The sequence below is a fragment of the Rhinoderma darwinii genome, chromosome 3 (assembly GCF_050947455.1).
Source record: "Rhinoderma darwinii isolate aRhiDar2 chromosome 3, aRhiDar2.hap1, whole genome shotgun sequence".
In the NCBI taxonomy this organism is placed as follows: Eukaryota; Metazoa; Chordata; class Amphibia; order Anura; family Rhinodermatidae; genus Rhinoderma; species Rhinoderma darwinii.
This window is the reverse complement of record NC_134689.1, coordinates 389,487,655-389,503,795: the sequence shown is the minus strand read 5'-3', so window position 1 is coordinate 389,503,795 and position 16,141 is coordinate 389,487,655. Positions and strand designations below refer to the sequence as shown.

At 40.8% G+C, this 16,141-nt stretch overlaps 11 non-coding genes across 11 annotated transcripts; all 11 read right to left on the bottom strand.

Annotated features, from left to right (window-relative positions):
• Positions 1–1,743: 1,743 nt before the first annotated feature.
• Positions 1,744–1,816, bottom strand: TRNAC-ACA (transfer RNA cysteine (anticodon ACA)). The gene has a single exon. It is a non-coding gene; the product is annotated as a tRNA-Cys (tRNA).
• A 1,029-nt stretch (positions 1,817–2,845) lies between these two features.
• Positions 2,846–2,918, bottom strand: TRNAC-ACA (transfer RNA cysteine (anticodon ACA)). Its single transcript has one exon. It is a non-coding gene; the product is annotated as a tRNA-Cys (tRNA).
• A 1,029-nt stretch (positions 2,919–3,947) lies between these two features.
• TRNAC-ACA (transfer RNA cysteine (anticodon ACA)) lies at positions 3,948–4,020 on the bottom strand. Its single transcript has one exon. It is a non-coding gene; the product is annotated as a tRNA-Cys (tRNA).
• A 1,029-nt stretch (positions 4,021–5,049) lies between these two features.
• TRNAR-ACG (transfer RNA arginine (anticodon ACG)) lies at positions 5,050–5,122 on the bottom strand. Its single transcript has one exon. It is a non-coding gene; the product is annotated as a tRNA-Arg (tRNA).
• A 478-nt stretch (positions 5,123–5,600) lies between these two features.
• On the bottom strand, positions 5,601–5,673 carry TRNAR-ACG (transfer RNA arginine (anticodon ACG)). The gene has a single exon. It is a non-coding gene; the product is annotated as a tRNA-Arg (tRNA).
• Positions 5,674–6,101: 428 nt separating this feature from the next.
• Positions 6,102–6,174, bottom strand: TRNAR-ACG (transfer RNA arginine (anticodon ACG)). Its single transcript has one exon. It is a non-coding gene; the product is annotated as a tRNA-Arg (tRNA).
• Positions 6,175–8,286: 2,112 nt separating this feature from the next.
• TRNAR-ACG (transfer RNA arginine (anticodon ACG)) lies at positions 8,287–8,359 on the bottom strand. The gene has a single exon. It is a non-coding gene; the product is annotated as a tRNA-Arg (tRNA).
• Positions 8,360–8,837: 478 nt separating this feature from the next.
• Positions 8,838–8,910, bottom strand: TRNAR-ACG (transfer RNA arginine (anticodon ACG)). The gene has a single exon. It is a non-coding gene; the product is annotated as a tRNA-Arg (tRNA).
• Positions 8,911–11,022: 2,112 nt separating this feature from the next.
• On the bottom strand, positions 11,023–11,095 carry TRNAR-ACG (transfer RNA arginine (anticodon ACG)). The gene has a single exon. It is a non-coding gene; the product is annotated as a tRNA-Arg (tRNA).
• A 1,561-nt stretch (positions 11,096–12,656) lies between these two features.
• On the bottom strand, positions 12,657–12,729 carry TRNAR-ACG (transfer RNA arginine (anticodon ACG)). Its single transcript has one exon. It is a non-coding gene; the product is annotated as a tRNA-Arg (tRNA).
• A 478-nt stretch (positions 12,730–13,207) lies between these two features.
• On the bottom strand, positions 13,208–13,280 carry TRNAR-ACG (transfer RNA arginine (anticodon ACG)). The gene has a single exon. It is a non-coding gene; the product is annotated as a tRNA-Arg (tRNA).
• Positions 13,281–16,141: the final 2,861 nt, after the last annotated feature.

Here is a 16,141-nt window from a genome sequence, read left to right as displayed (position 1 = left end):
ATCACATATTTCCAGATTTTTGCCATCTAGAACAAAGAGAACAAGCCGTAGATAAAATGTGTTGTGTATTTCCTGAAAATCCAGGAATATTCTTAAACCTTGGGTAAATATCATGACCCGGATTGCTGCAGCCACAACGCAGAGTACTAACCACTATACGATCACGGCAACATGTACGAGCCAGGTAAGAGTCGAACCTACAATCTTCTGATTCGTAGTCAGACGCGTTGTCCATTGCGCCACTGGCCAAGATGCAACGAGGATTGTTGCTTATGCATCACATTTCTGGATCACCTCAAAACTTACACAAGGATCCGATTGCCATAAGTTCCTTTCATGTATTGCAAAGCAAGTCGGAACCAGATAGAGGGGAAATATTTTCATGGAATCCGGAAATCATGTGAGGCAAATCAAATGGAAACCAGCTAATAACGAAATATTTTCATGTGATTGAGAACTCTTGTGAAGTTTTTACTTTTTTCCACAACACATTTTCGGAACAGGCTAAATCACATATTTCCAGATTTTTGCCATCTAGAACAAAGAGAACAAGCCGTAGATAAAATGTGTTGTGTATTTCCTGAAAATCCAGGAATATTCTTAAACCTTGGGTAAATATCATGACCCGGATTGCTGCAGCCACAACGCAGAGTACTAACCACTATACGATCACGGCAACATGTACGAGCCATGTAGGAGTCGAACCTACAATCTTCTGATTCGTTGTCAGACGCTTTGTCCATTGCGCCACTGGCCCAGATGCAGTGAGTATTGTTGCTTATGCATCACATTTGTGGATCACCTCAAAACTTACACAAGGATCCGATTGCCATAAGTTCCTTTCATGTATTGCAAAGCAAGTCGGAACCAGATAGAGGGGAAATATTTTCATGGAATCCGGAAATCATGAGAGGCAAATCAAATGGAAACCAGCTAATAACGAAATATTTTCATGTGATTGAGAACTCTTGTGAAGTTTTTACTTTTTTCCACAACACATTTTCGGAACAGGCTAAATCACATATTTCCAGATTTTTGCCATCTAGAACAAAGAGAACAAGCCGTAGATAAAATGTGTTGTGTATTTCCTGAAAATCCATGAATATTCTTAAACCTTGGGTAAATGATATGACCCGGATTGCTGCAGCCACAACGCAGAGTACTAACCACTATACGATCACGGCAACGTGTACAAGCCATGTAGGAGTCGAACCTACAATCTTCTGATTCGTTGTCAGACGCGTTGTCCATTGCGCCACCGGCCCAGATGCAATGAGGATTGTTGCTTATGCATCACATTTGTGGATCACCTCAAAACTTACACAAGGATCCGATTGCCATAAGTTCCTTTCATGTATTGCAAAGCAAGTCGGAACCAGATAGAGGGGAAATATTTTCATGGAATCCGGAAATCATGAGAGGCAAATCAAATGGAAACCAGCTAATAACGAAATATTTTCATGTGATTGAGAACTCTTGTGAAGTTTTTACTTTTTTCCACAACACATTTTCGGAACAGGCTAAATCACATATTTCCAGATTTTTGCCATCTAGAACAAAGAGAACAAGCCGTAGATAAAATGTGTTGTGTATTTCCTGAAAATCCATGAATATTCTTAAACCTTGGGTAAATATCATTAAAAATAAGTAAGCAAAGGGTTACTGCCGTGACCCGGATTCGGACCGGGGTTGTTGCGGCCACAACACAGAGTACTAACCACTATACGATCACGGCAACATGTACGAGCCAGGTAGGAGTCGAACCTACAATCTTCTGATTTGTAGTCAGACGCATTGTCCATTGCGCCACTGGCCCAGATGCAACGAGGATTGTTGCTTATGCATCACATTTCTGGATCACCTCAAAACTTACACAAGGATCCGATTGCCATAAGTTCCTTTCATGTATTGCAAAGCAAGTCGGAACCAGATAGAGGGGAAATATTTTCATGGAATCCGGAAATCATGTGAGGCAAATCAAATGGAAACCAGCTAATAACGAAATATTTTCATGTGATTGAGAACTCTTGTGAAGTTTTTACTTTTTTCCATAACACATTTTCGGAACAGGCTAAATCACATATTTCCAGATTTTTGCCATCTAGAACAAAGAGAACAAGCCGTAGATAAAATGTGTTGTGTATTTCCTGAAAATCCATGAATATTCTTAAACCTTGGGTAAATATCATTAAAAATAAGTAAGCAAAGGGTTACTGCTGTGACCCGGATTCGGAACGGGGTTGCTGCGGCCACAACGCAGAGTACTAACCACTATACGATCACGGCAACATGTACGAGCCAGGTAAGAGTCGAACCTACAATCTTCTGATTCGTAGTCAGACGCGTTGTCCATTGCGCCACTGGCCAAGATGCAACGAGGATTGTTGCTTATGCATCACATTTCTGGATCACCTCAAAACTTACACAAGGATCCGATTGCCATAAGTTCCTTTCATGTATTGCAAAGCAAGTCGGAACCAGATAGAGGGGAAATATTTTCATGGAATCCGGAAATCATGTGAGGCAAATCAAATGGAAACCAGCTAATAACGAAATATTTTCATGTGATTGAGAACTCTTGTGAAGTTTTTACTTTTTTCCACAACACATTTTCGGAACAGGCTAAATCACATATTTCCAGATTTTTGCCATCTAGAACAAAGAGAACAAGCCGTAGATAAAATGTGTTGTGTATTTCCTGAAAATCCATGAATATTCTTAAACCTTGGGTAAATATCATTAAAAATAAGTAAGCAAAGGGTTACTGCCGTGACCCGGATTCGGACCGGGGTTGTTGCGGCCACAACACAGAGTACTAACCACTATACGATCACGGCAACATGTACGAGCCAGGTAGGAGTCGAACCTACAATCTTCTGATTTGTAGTCAGACGCATTGTCCATTGCGCCACTGGCCCAGATGCAACGAGGATTGTTGCTTATGCATCACATTTCTGGATCACCTCAAAACTTACACAGGGATCCGATTGCCATAAGTTCCTTTCATGTATTGCAAAGCAAGTCGGAACCAGATAGAGGGGAAATATTTTCATGGAATCCGGAAATCATGTGAGGCAAATCAAATGGAAACCAGCTAATAACGAAATATTTTCATGTGATTGAGAACTCTTGTGAAGTTTTTACTTTTTTCCATAACACATTTTCGGAACAGGCTAAATCACATATTTCCAGATTTTTGCCATCTAGAACAAAGAGAACAAGCCGTAGATAAAATGTGTTGTGTATTTCCTGAAAATCCATGAATATTCTTAAACCTTGGGTAAATATCATTAAAAATAAGTAAGCAAAGGGTTACTGCTGTGACCCGGATTCGGAACGGGGTTGCTGCGGCCACAACGCAGAGTACTAACCACTATACGATCACGGCAACATGTACGAGCCAGGTAAGAGTCGAACCTACAATCTTCTGATTCGTAGTCAGACGCGTTGTCCATTGCGCCACTGGCCAAGATGCAACGAGGATTGTTGCTTATGCATCACATTTCTGGATCACCTCAAAACTTACACAAGGATCCGATTGCCATAAGTTCCTTTCATGTATTGCAAAGCAAGTCGGAACCAGATAGAGGGGAAATATTTTCATGGAATCCGGAAATCATGTGAGGCAAATCAAATGGAAACCAGCTAATAACGAAATATTTTCATGTGATTGAGAACTCTTGTGAAGTTTTTACTTTTTTCCACAACACATTTTCGGAACAGGCTAAATCACATATTTCCAGATTTTTGCCATCTAGAACAAAGAGAACAAGCCGTAGATAAAATGTGTTGTGTATTTCCTGAAAATCCATGAATATTCTTAAACCTTGGGTAAATATCATTAAAAATAAGTAAGCAAAGGGTTACTGCCGTGACCCGGATTCGGACCGGGGTTGTTGCGGCCACAACACAGAGTACTAACCACTATACGATCACGGCAACATGTACGAGCCAGGTAGGAGTCGAACCTACAATCTTCTGATTTGTAGTCAGACGCATTGTCCATTGCGCCACTGGCCCAGATGCAACGAGGATTGTTGCTTATGCATCACATTTCTGGATCACCTCAAAACTTACACAAGGATCCGATTGCCATAAGTTCCTTTCATGTATTGCAAAGCAAGTCGGAACCAGATAGAGGGGAAATATTTTCATGGAATCCGGAAATCATGTGAGGCAAATCAAATGGAAACCAGCTAATAACGAAATATTTTCATGTGATTGAGAACTCTTGTGAAGTTTTTACTTTTTTCCATAACACATTTTCGGAACAGGCTAAATCACATATTTCCAGATTTTTGCCATCTAGAACAAAGAGAACAAGCCGTAGATAAAATGTGTTGTGTATTTCCTGAAAATCCATGAATATTCTTAAACCTTGGGTAAATATCATTAAAAATAAGTAAGCAAAGGGTTACTGCTGTGACCCGGATTCGGAACGGGGTTGCTGCGGCCACAACGCAGAGTACTAACCACTATACGATCACGGCAACATGTACGAGCCAGGTAAGAGTCGAACCTACAATCTTCTGATTCGTAGTCAGACGCGTTGTCCATTGCGCCACTGGCCAAGATGCAACGAGGATTGTTGCTTATGCATCACATTTCTGGATCACCTCAAAACTTACACAAGGATCCGATTGCCATAAGTTCCTTTCATGTATTGCAAAGCAAGTCGGAACCAGATAGAGGGGAAATATTTTCATGGAATCCGGAAATCATGTGAGGCAAATCAAATGGAAACCAGCTAATAACGAAATATTTTCATGTGATTGAGAACTCTTGTGAAGTTTTTACTTTTTTCCACAACACATTTTCGGAACAGGCTAAATCACATATTTCCAGATTTTTGCCATCTAGAACAAAGAGAACAAGCCGTAGATAAATTGTGTTGTGTATTTCCTGAAAATCCATGAATATTCTTAAACCTTGGGTAAATATCATTAAAAAGAAGTAAGCAAAGGGTTACTGCCGTGACCCGGATTCGGTCCGGGGTTGCTGCGGCCACAACGCAGAGTACTAACCACTATACGATCACGGCAACATGTACGAGCCAGGTAGGAGTCGAACCTACAATCTTCTGATTCGTAGTCAGACGCGTTGTCCATTGCGCCACTGGCCCAGATGCTACGCGGATTGTTGCTTATGCATCACATTTCTGGATCACCTCAAAACTTACACAAGGATCCGATTGCCATAAGTTCCTTTCATGTATTGCAAAGCAAGTCGGAACCAGATAGAGGGGAAATATTTTCATGGAATCCGGAAATCATGTGAGGCAAATCAAATGGAAACCAGCTAATAACGAAATATTTTCATGTGATTGAGAACTCTTGTGAAGTTTTTACTTTTTTCCACAACACATTTTCGGAACAGGCTAAATCACATATTTCCAGATTTTTGCCATCTAGAACAAAGAGAACAAGCCGTAGATAAAATGTGTTGTGTATTTCCTGAAAATCCATGAATATTCTTAAACCTTGGGTAAATATCATTAAATATAAGTAAGCAAAGGGTTACTGCCGTGACCCGGATTCGGACCAGGGTTGCTGCGGCCACAACGCAGAGTACTAACCACTATACGATCACGGCAACATGTACGAGCCAGGTAGGAGTTGAACCTACAATCTTCTGATTCGTAGTCAGACGCGTTGTCCATTGCGCCACTGGCCCAGATGCAACGCGGATTGTTGCTTATGCATCACATTTCTGGATCACCTCAAAACTTACACAAGGATCCATTTGCCATAAGTTCCTTTCATGTATTGCAAAGCAAGTCGGAACCAGATAGAGGGGAAATATTTTCATGGAATCCGGAAATCATGTGAGGCAAATCAAATGGAAACCAGCTAATAACGAAATATTTTCGGAACAGGCTAAATCACATATTTCCAGATTTTTGCCATCTAGAACAAAGAGAACAAGCCGTAGATAAAATGTGTTGTGTATTTCCTGAAAATCCATGAATATTCTTAAACCTTGGGTAAATATCATTAAAAATAAGTAAGCAAAGGGTTACTGCCGTGACCCGGATTCGGACCGGGGTTGCTGCATCCACAACGCAGCAACCACTAACCACTATACGATCACGGCAACATGTACGAGCCAGGTAGGAGTCGAACCTACAATCTTCTGATTCGTAGTCAGACGCGTTGTCCATTGCGCCACTGGCCCAGAAGCAACGAGTATTGTTGCTTATGCATCACATTTCTGGATCACCTCAAAACTTACACAAGGATCCAATTGCCATAAGTTCCTTTCATGTATTGCAAAGCAAGTCGGAACCAGATAGAGGGGAAATATTTTCATGGAATCCGGAAATCATGTGAGGCAAATCAAATGGAAACCAGCTAATAACGAAATATTTTCATGTGATTGAGAACTCTTGTCAAGTTTTTACTTTTTTCCACAACACATTTTCGGAACAGGCTAAATCACATATTTCCAGATTTTTGCCATCTAGAACAAAGAGAACAAGCCGTAGATAAAATGTGTTGTGTATTTCCTGAAAATCCATGAATATTCTTAAACCTTGGGTAAATATCATTAAATATAAGTAAGCAAAGGGTTACTGCCGTGCCCCGGATTCGGATCGGGGTTGCTGCAGCCACAACCCAGAGTACTAACCACTATACGATCACGGCAACATGTACGAGGCAGGTAGGAGTCGAACCTACAATCTTCTGATTCGTAGTCAGACGCGTTGTCCATTGCGCCACTGGCCCAGAAGCAATGAGTATTGTTGCTTATGCATCACATTTCTGGATCACCTCAAAACTTACACAAGGATCCGATTGCCATAAGTTCCTTTCATGTATTGCAAAGCAAGTCGGAACCAGATAGAGGGGAAATATTTTCATGGAATCCGGAAATCATGTGAGGCAAATCAAATGGAAACCAGCTAATAACGAAATATTTTCATGTGATTGAGAACTCTTGTGAAGTTTTTACTTTTTTCCACAACACATTTTCGGAACAGGCTAAATCACATATTTCCAGATTTTTGCCATCTAGAACAAAGAGAACAAGCCGTAGATAAAATGTGTTGTGTATTTCCTGAAAATCCATGAATATTCTTAAACCTTAGGTAAATATCATTAAATATAAGTAAGCAAAGGGTTACTGCCGTGACCCGGATTCGGATCGGGGTTGCTGCAGCCACAACCCAGAGTACTAACCACTATACGATCACGGCAACATGTACGAGGCAGGTAGGAGTCGAACCTACAATCTTCTGATTCGTAGTCAGACGTGTTGTCCATTGCGCTACTGGCCCAGATGCAACGAGTGTTGTTGCTTATGCATCACATTTCAGGATCACCTCAAAACTTACACAAGGATCCGATTGCCATAAGTTCCTTTCATGTATTGCAAAGCAAGTCGGAACCAGATAGAGGGGAAATATTTTCAAGGAATCCGGAAATCATGTGAGGGAAATAAAATGGAAACCAGCTAATAACGAAATATTTTCATGTGATTGAGAACTCTTGTGAAGTTTTTACTTTTTTCCGCAACACATTTTCGGAACAGGCTAAATCACATATTTCCAGATTTTTGCCATCTAGAACAAAGAGAACAAGCCGTAGATAAAATGTGTTGTGTATTTCCTGAAAATCCATGAATATTCTTAAACCTTGGGTAAATATCATTAAAAATAAGTAAGCAAAGGGTTACTGCTGTGACCCGGATTCGGAACGGGGTTGCTGCGGCCACTATACGATCACGGCAACATGTACGAGCCAGGTAGGAGTCGAACCTACAATCTTCTGATTCGTAGTCAGATGCGTTGTCCATTGCGCCACTGGCACAGATGCAACGTGGATTGTTGCTTATGCATCACATTTCTGGATCACCTCAAAACTTACACAAGGTTCCGATTGCCATAAGTTCCTTTCATGTATTGCAAAGCAAGTCGGAACCAGATAGAGGGGAAATATTTTCATGGAATCCGGAAATCATGTGAGGCAAATCAAATGGAAACCAGCTAATAACGAAATATTTTCATGTGATTGAGAACTCTTGTGAAGTTTTTACTTTTTTCCACAACACATTTTCGGAACAGGCTAAATCACATATTTCCAGATTTTTGCCATCTAGAACAAAGAGAGCAAGCCGTAGATAAAATGTGTTGTGTATTTCCTGAAAATCCATGAATATTCTTAAACCTTGGGTAAATATCATTAAAAATAAGTAAGCAAAGGGTTACTGCCGTGACCCGGATACGGACCGGGGTTGCTGCATCCACAACGCAGAGTACTAACCACTATACGATCACGGCAACATGTACGAGCCAGGTAGGAGTCGAACCTACAATCTTCTGATTCGTAGTCAGACGCGTTGTCCATTGCGCCACTGGCCCAGATGCAACGAGGACTGTTGCTTATGCATCACATTTCTGGATCACCTCAAAACTTACACAAGGATCCGATTGCCATAAGTTTCTTTCATGTATTGCAAAGCAAGTCGGAACCAGATAGAGGGGAAATATTTTCATGGAATCCGGAAATCATGTGAGGCAAATCAAATGGAAACCAGCTAATAACTAAATATTTTCATGTGATTGAGAACTCTTGTGAAGTTTTTACTTTTTTCCACAACACATTTTCGGAACAGGCTAAATCACATATTTCCAGATTTTTGCCATCTAGAACAAAGAGAACAAGCCGTAGATAAAATGTGTTGTGTATTTCCTGAAAATCCATGAATATTCTTAAACCTTGGGTAAATATCATTAAAAATAAGTAAGCAAAGGGTTACTGCCGTGACCCGGATTCGGACCGGGGTTGCTGCATCCACAACGCAGAGTACTAACCACTATACGATCACGGCAACATGTATGAGCCAGGTAGGAGTCGAACCTACAATCTTCTGATTCGTAGTCAGACGCGTTGTCCATTGCGCCACTGGCCCAGATGCAACGAGGATTGTTGCTTATGCATCACATTTCTGGATCACCTCAAAACTTACACAAGGATCCGATTGCCATAAGTTCCTTTCATGTATTGCAAAGCAAGTCGGAACCAGATAGAGAGGAAATATTTTCATGGAATCCGGAAATCATGTGAGGCAAATCAAATGGAAACCAGCTAATAACGAAATATTTTCATGTGATTGAGAACTCTTGTGAAGTTTTTACTTTTTTCCACAACACATTTTCGGAACAGGCTAAATCACATATTTCCAGATTTTTGCCATCTAGAACAAAGAGAACAAGCCGTAGATAAAATGTGTTGTGTATTTCCTGAAAATCCATGAATATTCTTAAACCTTGGGTAAATATCATTAAAAATAAGTAAGCAAAGGGTTACTGCTGTGACCCGGATTCGGAACGGGGTTGCTGCGGCCACAATGCAGAGTACTAACCACTATACGATCACGGCAACATGTACGAGGCAGGTAGGAGTCGAACCTACAATCTTCTGATTCGTAGTCAGACGCGTTGTCCATTGCGCCACTGGCCCAGATGCAACGTGGATTGTTGCTTATGCATCACATTTCTGGATCACCTCAAAACTTACACAAGGTTCCGATTGCCATAAGTTCCTTTCATGTATTGCAAAGCAAGTCGGAACCAGATAGAGGGGAAATATTTTCATGGAATCCGGAAATCATGTGAGGCAAATCAAATGGAAACCAGCTAATAACGAAATATTTTCATGTGATTGAGAACTCTTGTGAAGTTTTTACTTTTTTCCACAACACATTTTCGGAACAGGCTAAATCACATATTTCCAGATTTTTGCCATCTAGAACAAAGAGAACAAGCCGTAGATAAAATGTGTTGTGTATTTCCTGAAAATCCATGAATATTCTTAAACCTTAGGTAAATATCATTAAATATAAGTAAGCAAAGGGTTACTGCCGTGACCCGGATTCGGATCGGGGTTGCTGCAGCCACAACCCAGAGTACTAACCACTATACGATCACGGCAACATGTACGAGGCAGGTAGGAGTCGAACCTACAATCTTCTGATTCGTAGTCAGACGTGTTGTCCATTGCGCTACTGGCCCAGATGCAACGAGTGTTGTTGCTTATGCATCACATTTCAGGATCACCTCAAAACTTACACAAGGATCCGATTGCCATAAGTTCCTTTCATGTATTGCAAAGCAAGTCGGAACCAGATAGAGGGGAAATATTTTCAAGGAATCCGGAAATCATGTGAGGGAAATAAAATGGAAACCAGCTAATAACGAAATATTTTCATGTGATTGAGAACTCTTGTGAAGTTTTTACTTTTTTCCGCAACACATTTTCGGAACAGGCTAAATCACATATTTCCAGATTTTTGCCATCTAGAACAAAGAGAACAAGCCGTAGATAAAATGTGTTGTGTATTTCCTGAAAATCCATGAATATTCTTAAACCTTGGGTAAATATCATTAAAAATAAGTAAGCAAAGGGTTACTGCTGTGACCCGGATTCGGAACGGGGTTGCTGCGGCCACTATACGATCACGGCAACATGTACGAGCCAGGTAGGAGTCGAACCTAAAATCTTCTGATTCGTAGTCAGACGCGTTGTCCATTGCGCCACTGGCACAGATGCAACGTGGATTGTTGCTTATGCATCACATTTCTGGATCACCTCAAAACTTACACAAGGTTCCGATTGCCATAAGTTCCTTTCATGTATTGCAAAGCAAGTCGGAACCAGATAGAGGGGAAATATTTTCATGGAATCCGGAAATCATGTGAGGCAAATCAAATGGAAACCAGCTAATAACGAAATATTTTCATGTGATTGAGAACTCTTGTGAAGTTTTTACTTTTTTCCACAACACATTTTCGGAACAGGCTAAATCACATATTTCCAGATTTTTGCCATCTAGAACAAAGAGAGCAAGCCGTAGATAAAATGTGTTGTGTATTTCCTGAAAATCCATGAATATTCTTAAACCTTGGGTAAATATCATTAAAAATAAGTAAGCAAAGGGTTACTGCCGTGACCCGGATACGGACCGGGGTTGCTGCATCCACAACGCAGAGTACTAACCACTATACGATCACGGCAACATGTACGAGCCAGGTAGGAGTCGAACCTACAATCTTCTGATTCGTAGTCAGACGCGTTGTCCATTGCGCCACTGGCCCAGATGCAACGAGGATTGTTGCTTATGCATCACATTTCTGGATCACCTCAAAACTTACACAAGGATCCGATTGCCATAAGTTTCTTTCATGTATTGCAAAGCAAGTCGGAACCAGATAGAGGGGAAATATTTTCATGGAATCCGGAAATCATGTGAGGCAAATCAAATGGAAACCAGCTAATAACTAAATATTTTCATGTGATTGAGAACTCTTGTGAAGTTTTTACTTTTTTCCACAACACATTTTCGGAACAGGCTAAATCACATATTTCCAGATTTTTGCCATCTAGAACAAAGAGAACAAGCCGTAGATAAAATGTGTTGTGTATTTCCTGAAAATCCATGAATATTCTTAAACCTTAGGTAAATATCATTAAATATAAGTAAGCAAAGGGTTACTGCCGTGACCCGGATTCGGATCGGGGTTGCTGCAGCCACAACCCAGAGTACTAACCACTATACGATCACGGCAACATGTACGAGGCAGGTAGGAGTCGAACCTACAATCTTCTGATTCGTAGTCAGACGTGTTGTCCATTGCGCTACTGGCCCAGATGCAACGAGTGTTGTTGCTTATGCATCACATTTCAGGATCACCTCAAAACTTACACAAGGATCCGATTGCCATAAGTTCCTTTCATGTATTGCAAAGCAAGTCGGAACCAGATAGAGGGGAAATATTTTCAAGGAATCCGGAAATCATGTGAGGGAAATAAAATGGAAACCAGCTAATAACGAAATATTTTCATGTGATTGAGAACTCTTGTGAAGTTTTTACTTTTTTCCGCAACACATTTTCGGAACAGGCTAAATCACATATTTCCAGATTTTTGCCATCTAGAACAAAGAGAACAAGCCGTAGATAAAATGTGTTGTGTATTTCCTGAAAATCCATGAATATTCTTAAACCTTGGGTAAATATCATTAAAAATAAGTAAGCAAAGGGTTACTGCTGTGACCCGGATTCGGAACGGGGTTGCTGCGGCCACTATACGATCACGGCAACATGTACGAGCCAGGTAGGAGTCGAACCTAAAATCTTCTGATTCGTAGTCAGACGCGTTGTCCATTGCGCCACTGGCACAGATGCAACGTGGATTGTTGCTTATGCATCACATTTCTGGATCACCTCAAAACTTACACAAGGTTCCGATTGCCATAAGTTCCTTTCATGTATTGCAAAGCAAGTCGGAACCAGATAGAGGGGAAATATTTTCATGGAATCCGGAAATCATGTGAGGCAAATCAAATGGAAACCAGCTAATAACGAAATATTTTCATGTGATTGAGAACTCTTGTGAAGTTTTTACTTTTTTCCACAACACATTTTCGGAACAGGCTAAATCACATATTTCCAGATTTTTGCCATCTAGAACAAAGAGAGCAAGCCGTAGATAAAATGTGTTGTGTATTTCCTGAAAATCCATGAATATTCTTAAACCTTGGGTAAATATCATTAAAAATAAGTAAGCAAAGGGTTACTGCCGTGACCCGGATACGGACCGGGGTTGCTGCATCCACAACGCAGAGTACTAACCACTATACGATCACGGCAACATGTACGAGCCAGGTAGGAGTCGAACCTACAATCTTCTGATTCGTAGTCAGACGCGTTGTCCATTGCGCCACTGGCCCAGATGCAACGAGGACTGTTGCTTATGCATCACATTTCTGGATCACCTCAAAACTTACACAAGGATCCGATTGCCATAAGTTTCTTTCATGTATTGCAAAGCAAGTCGGAACCAGATAGAGGGGAAATATTTTCATGGAATCCGGAAATCATGTGAGGCAAATCAAATGGAAACCAGCTAATAACTAAATATTTTCATGTGATTGAGAACTCTTGTGAAGTTTTTACTTTTTTCCACAACACATTTTCGGAACAGGCTAAATCACATATTTCCAGATTTTTGCCATCTAGAACAAAGAGAACAAGCCGTAGATAAAATGTGTTGTGTATTTCCTGAAAATCCATGAATATTCTTAAACCTTGGGTAAATATCATTAAAAATAAGTAAGCAAAGGGTTACTGCCGTGACCCGGATTCGGACCGGGGTTGCTGCATCCACAACGCAGAGTACTAACCACTATACGATCACGGCAACATGTATGAGCCAGGTAGGAGTCGAACCTACAATCTTCTGATTCGTAGTCAGACGCGTTGTCCATTGCGCCACTGGCCCAGATGCAACGAGGATTGTTGCTTATGCATCACATTTCTGGATCACCTCAAAACTTACACAAGGATCCGATTGCCATAAGTTCCTTTCATGTATTGCAAAGCAAGTCGGAACCAGATAGAGAGGAAATATTTTCATGGAATCCGGAAATCATGTGAGGCAAATCAAATGGAAACCAGCTAATAACGAAATATTTTCATGTGATTGAGAACTCTTGTGAAGTTTTTACTTTTTTCCACAACACATTTTCGGAACAGGCTAAATCACATATTTCCAGATTTTTGCCATCTAGAACAAAGAGAACAAGCCGTAGATAAAATGTGTTGTGTATTTCCTGAAAATCCATGAATATTCTTAAACCTTGGGTAAATATCATTAAAAATAAGTAAGCAAAGGGTTACTGCTGTGACCCGGATTCGGAACGGGGTTGCTGCGGCCACAATGCAGAGTACTAACCACTATACGATCACGGCAACATGTACGAGGCAGGTAGGAGTCGAACCTACAATCTTCTGATTCGTAGTCAGACGCGTTGTCCATTGCGCCACTGGCCCAGATGCAACGTGGATTGTTGCTTATGCATCACATTTCTGGATCACCTCAAAACTTACACAAGGTTCCGATTGCCATAAGTTCCTTTCATGTATTGCAAAGCAAGTCGGAACCAGATAGAGGGGAAATATTTTCATGGAATCCGGAAATCATGTGAGGCAAATCAAATGGAAACCAGCTAATAACGAAATATTTTCATGTGATTGAGAACTCTTGTGAAGTTTTTACTTTTTTCCACAACACATTTTCGGAACAGGCTAAATCACATATTTCCAGATTTTTGCCATCTAGAACAAAGAGAACAAGCCGTAGATAAAATGTGTTGTGTATTTCCTGAAAATCCATGAATATTCTTAAACCTTGGGTAAATATCATTAAAAATAAGTAAGCAAAGGGTTACTGCCGTGACCCGGATTCGGACCGGGGTTGCTGCATCCACAACGCAGAGTACTAACCACTATACGATCACGGCAACATGTACGAGCCAGGTAGGAGTCAAACCTACAATCTTCTGATTCGTAGTCAGACGCATTGTCCATTGCGCCACTGGCCCAGATGTAACGAGGATTGTTGCTTATGCATCACATTTCTGGATCACCTCAAAACTTACACAAGGATCCAATTGCCATAAGTTCCTTTCATGTATTGCAAAGCAAGTCGGAACCAGATAGAGGGGAAATATTTTCATGGAATCCGGAAATCATGTGAGGCAAATCAAATGGAAACCAGCTAATAACGAAATATTTTCATGTGATTGAGAACTCTTGTGAAGTTTTTACTTTTTTCCACAACACATTTTCGGAACAGGCTAAATCACATATTTCCAGATTTTTGCCATCTAGAACAAAGAGAACAAGCCGTAGATAAAATGTGTTGTGTATTTCCTGAAAATCCATGAATATTCTTAAACCTTGGGTAAATATCATTAAAAATAAGTAAGCAAAGGGTTACTGCCGTGACCCGGATTCGGACCAGGGTTGCTGCGGCCACAACGCAGAGTACTAACCACTATACGATCACGGCAACATGTACGAGCCAGGTAGGAGTCGAACCTACAATCTTCTGATTCGTAGTCAGACGCGTTGTCCATTGCACCACTGGCCCAGATGCAACGAGGATTGTTGCTTATGCATCACATTTCTGGATCACCTCAAAACTTACACAAGGATCCGATTGCCATAAGTTCCTTTCATGTATTGCAAAGCAAGTCGGAACCAGATAGAGGGGAAATATTTTCATGGAATCCGGAAATCATGTGAGGCAAATCAAATGGAAACCAGCTAATAACGAAATATTTTCATGTGATTGAGAACTCTTGTGAAGTTTTTACTTTTTTCCACAACACATTTTCGGAACAGGCTAAATCACATATTTCCAGATTTTTGCCATCTAGAACAAAGAGAACAAGCCGTAGATAAAATGTGTTGTGTATTTCCTGAAAATCCATGAATATTCTTAAACCTTGGGTAAATATCATTAAAAATAAGTAAGCAAAGGGTTACTGCCGTGACCCGGATTCGGACCGGGGTTGCTGCATCCACAACGCAGAGTACTAACCACTATACGATCACGGCAACATGTACAAGCCAGGTAGGAGTCGAACCTACAATCTTCTGATTCGTAGTCAGACGCGTTGTCCATTGCGCCACTGGCCCAGATGCAATGAGGATTGTTGCTTATGCATCACATTTCTGGATCACCTCAAAACTTACACAAGGATCCGATTGCCATAAGTTCCTTTCATGTATTGCAAAGCAAGTCGGAACCAGATAGAGGGGAAATATTTTCATGGAATCCGGAAATCATGAGAGGCAAATCAAATGGAAACCAACTAATAACGAAATATTTTCATGTGATTGAGAACTCTTGTGAAGTTTTTACTTTTTTCCACAACACATTTTCGGAACAGGCTAAATCACATATTTCCAGATTTTTGCCATCTAGAACAAAGAGAACAAGCCGTAGATAAAATGTGTTGTGTATTTCCTGAAAATCCATGAATATTCTTAAACCTTGGGTAAATATCATTAAAAATAAGTAAGCAAAGGGTTACTGCCGTGACCCGGATTCGGACCAGGGTTGCTGCATCCACAACGCAGAGTACTAACCACTATACGATCACGGCAACATGTACAAGCCAGGTAGGAGTCGAACCTACAATCTTCTGATTCGTAGTCAGACGCGTTGTCCATTGCGCCACTGGCCCAGATGCAACGAGGATTGTTGCTTATGCATCACATTTCTGGATCACCTCAAAACTTACACAAGGATCCGATTGCCATAAGTTCCTTTCATGTATTGCAAAGCAAGTC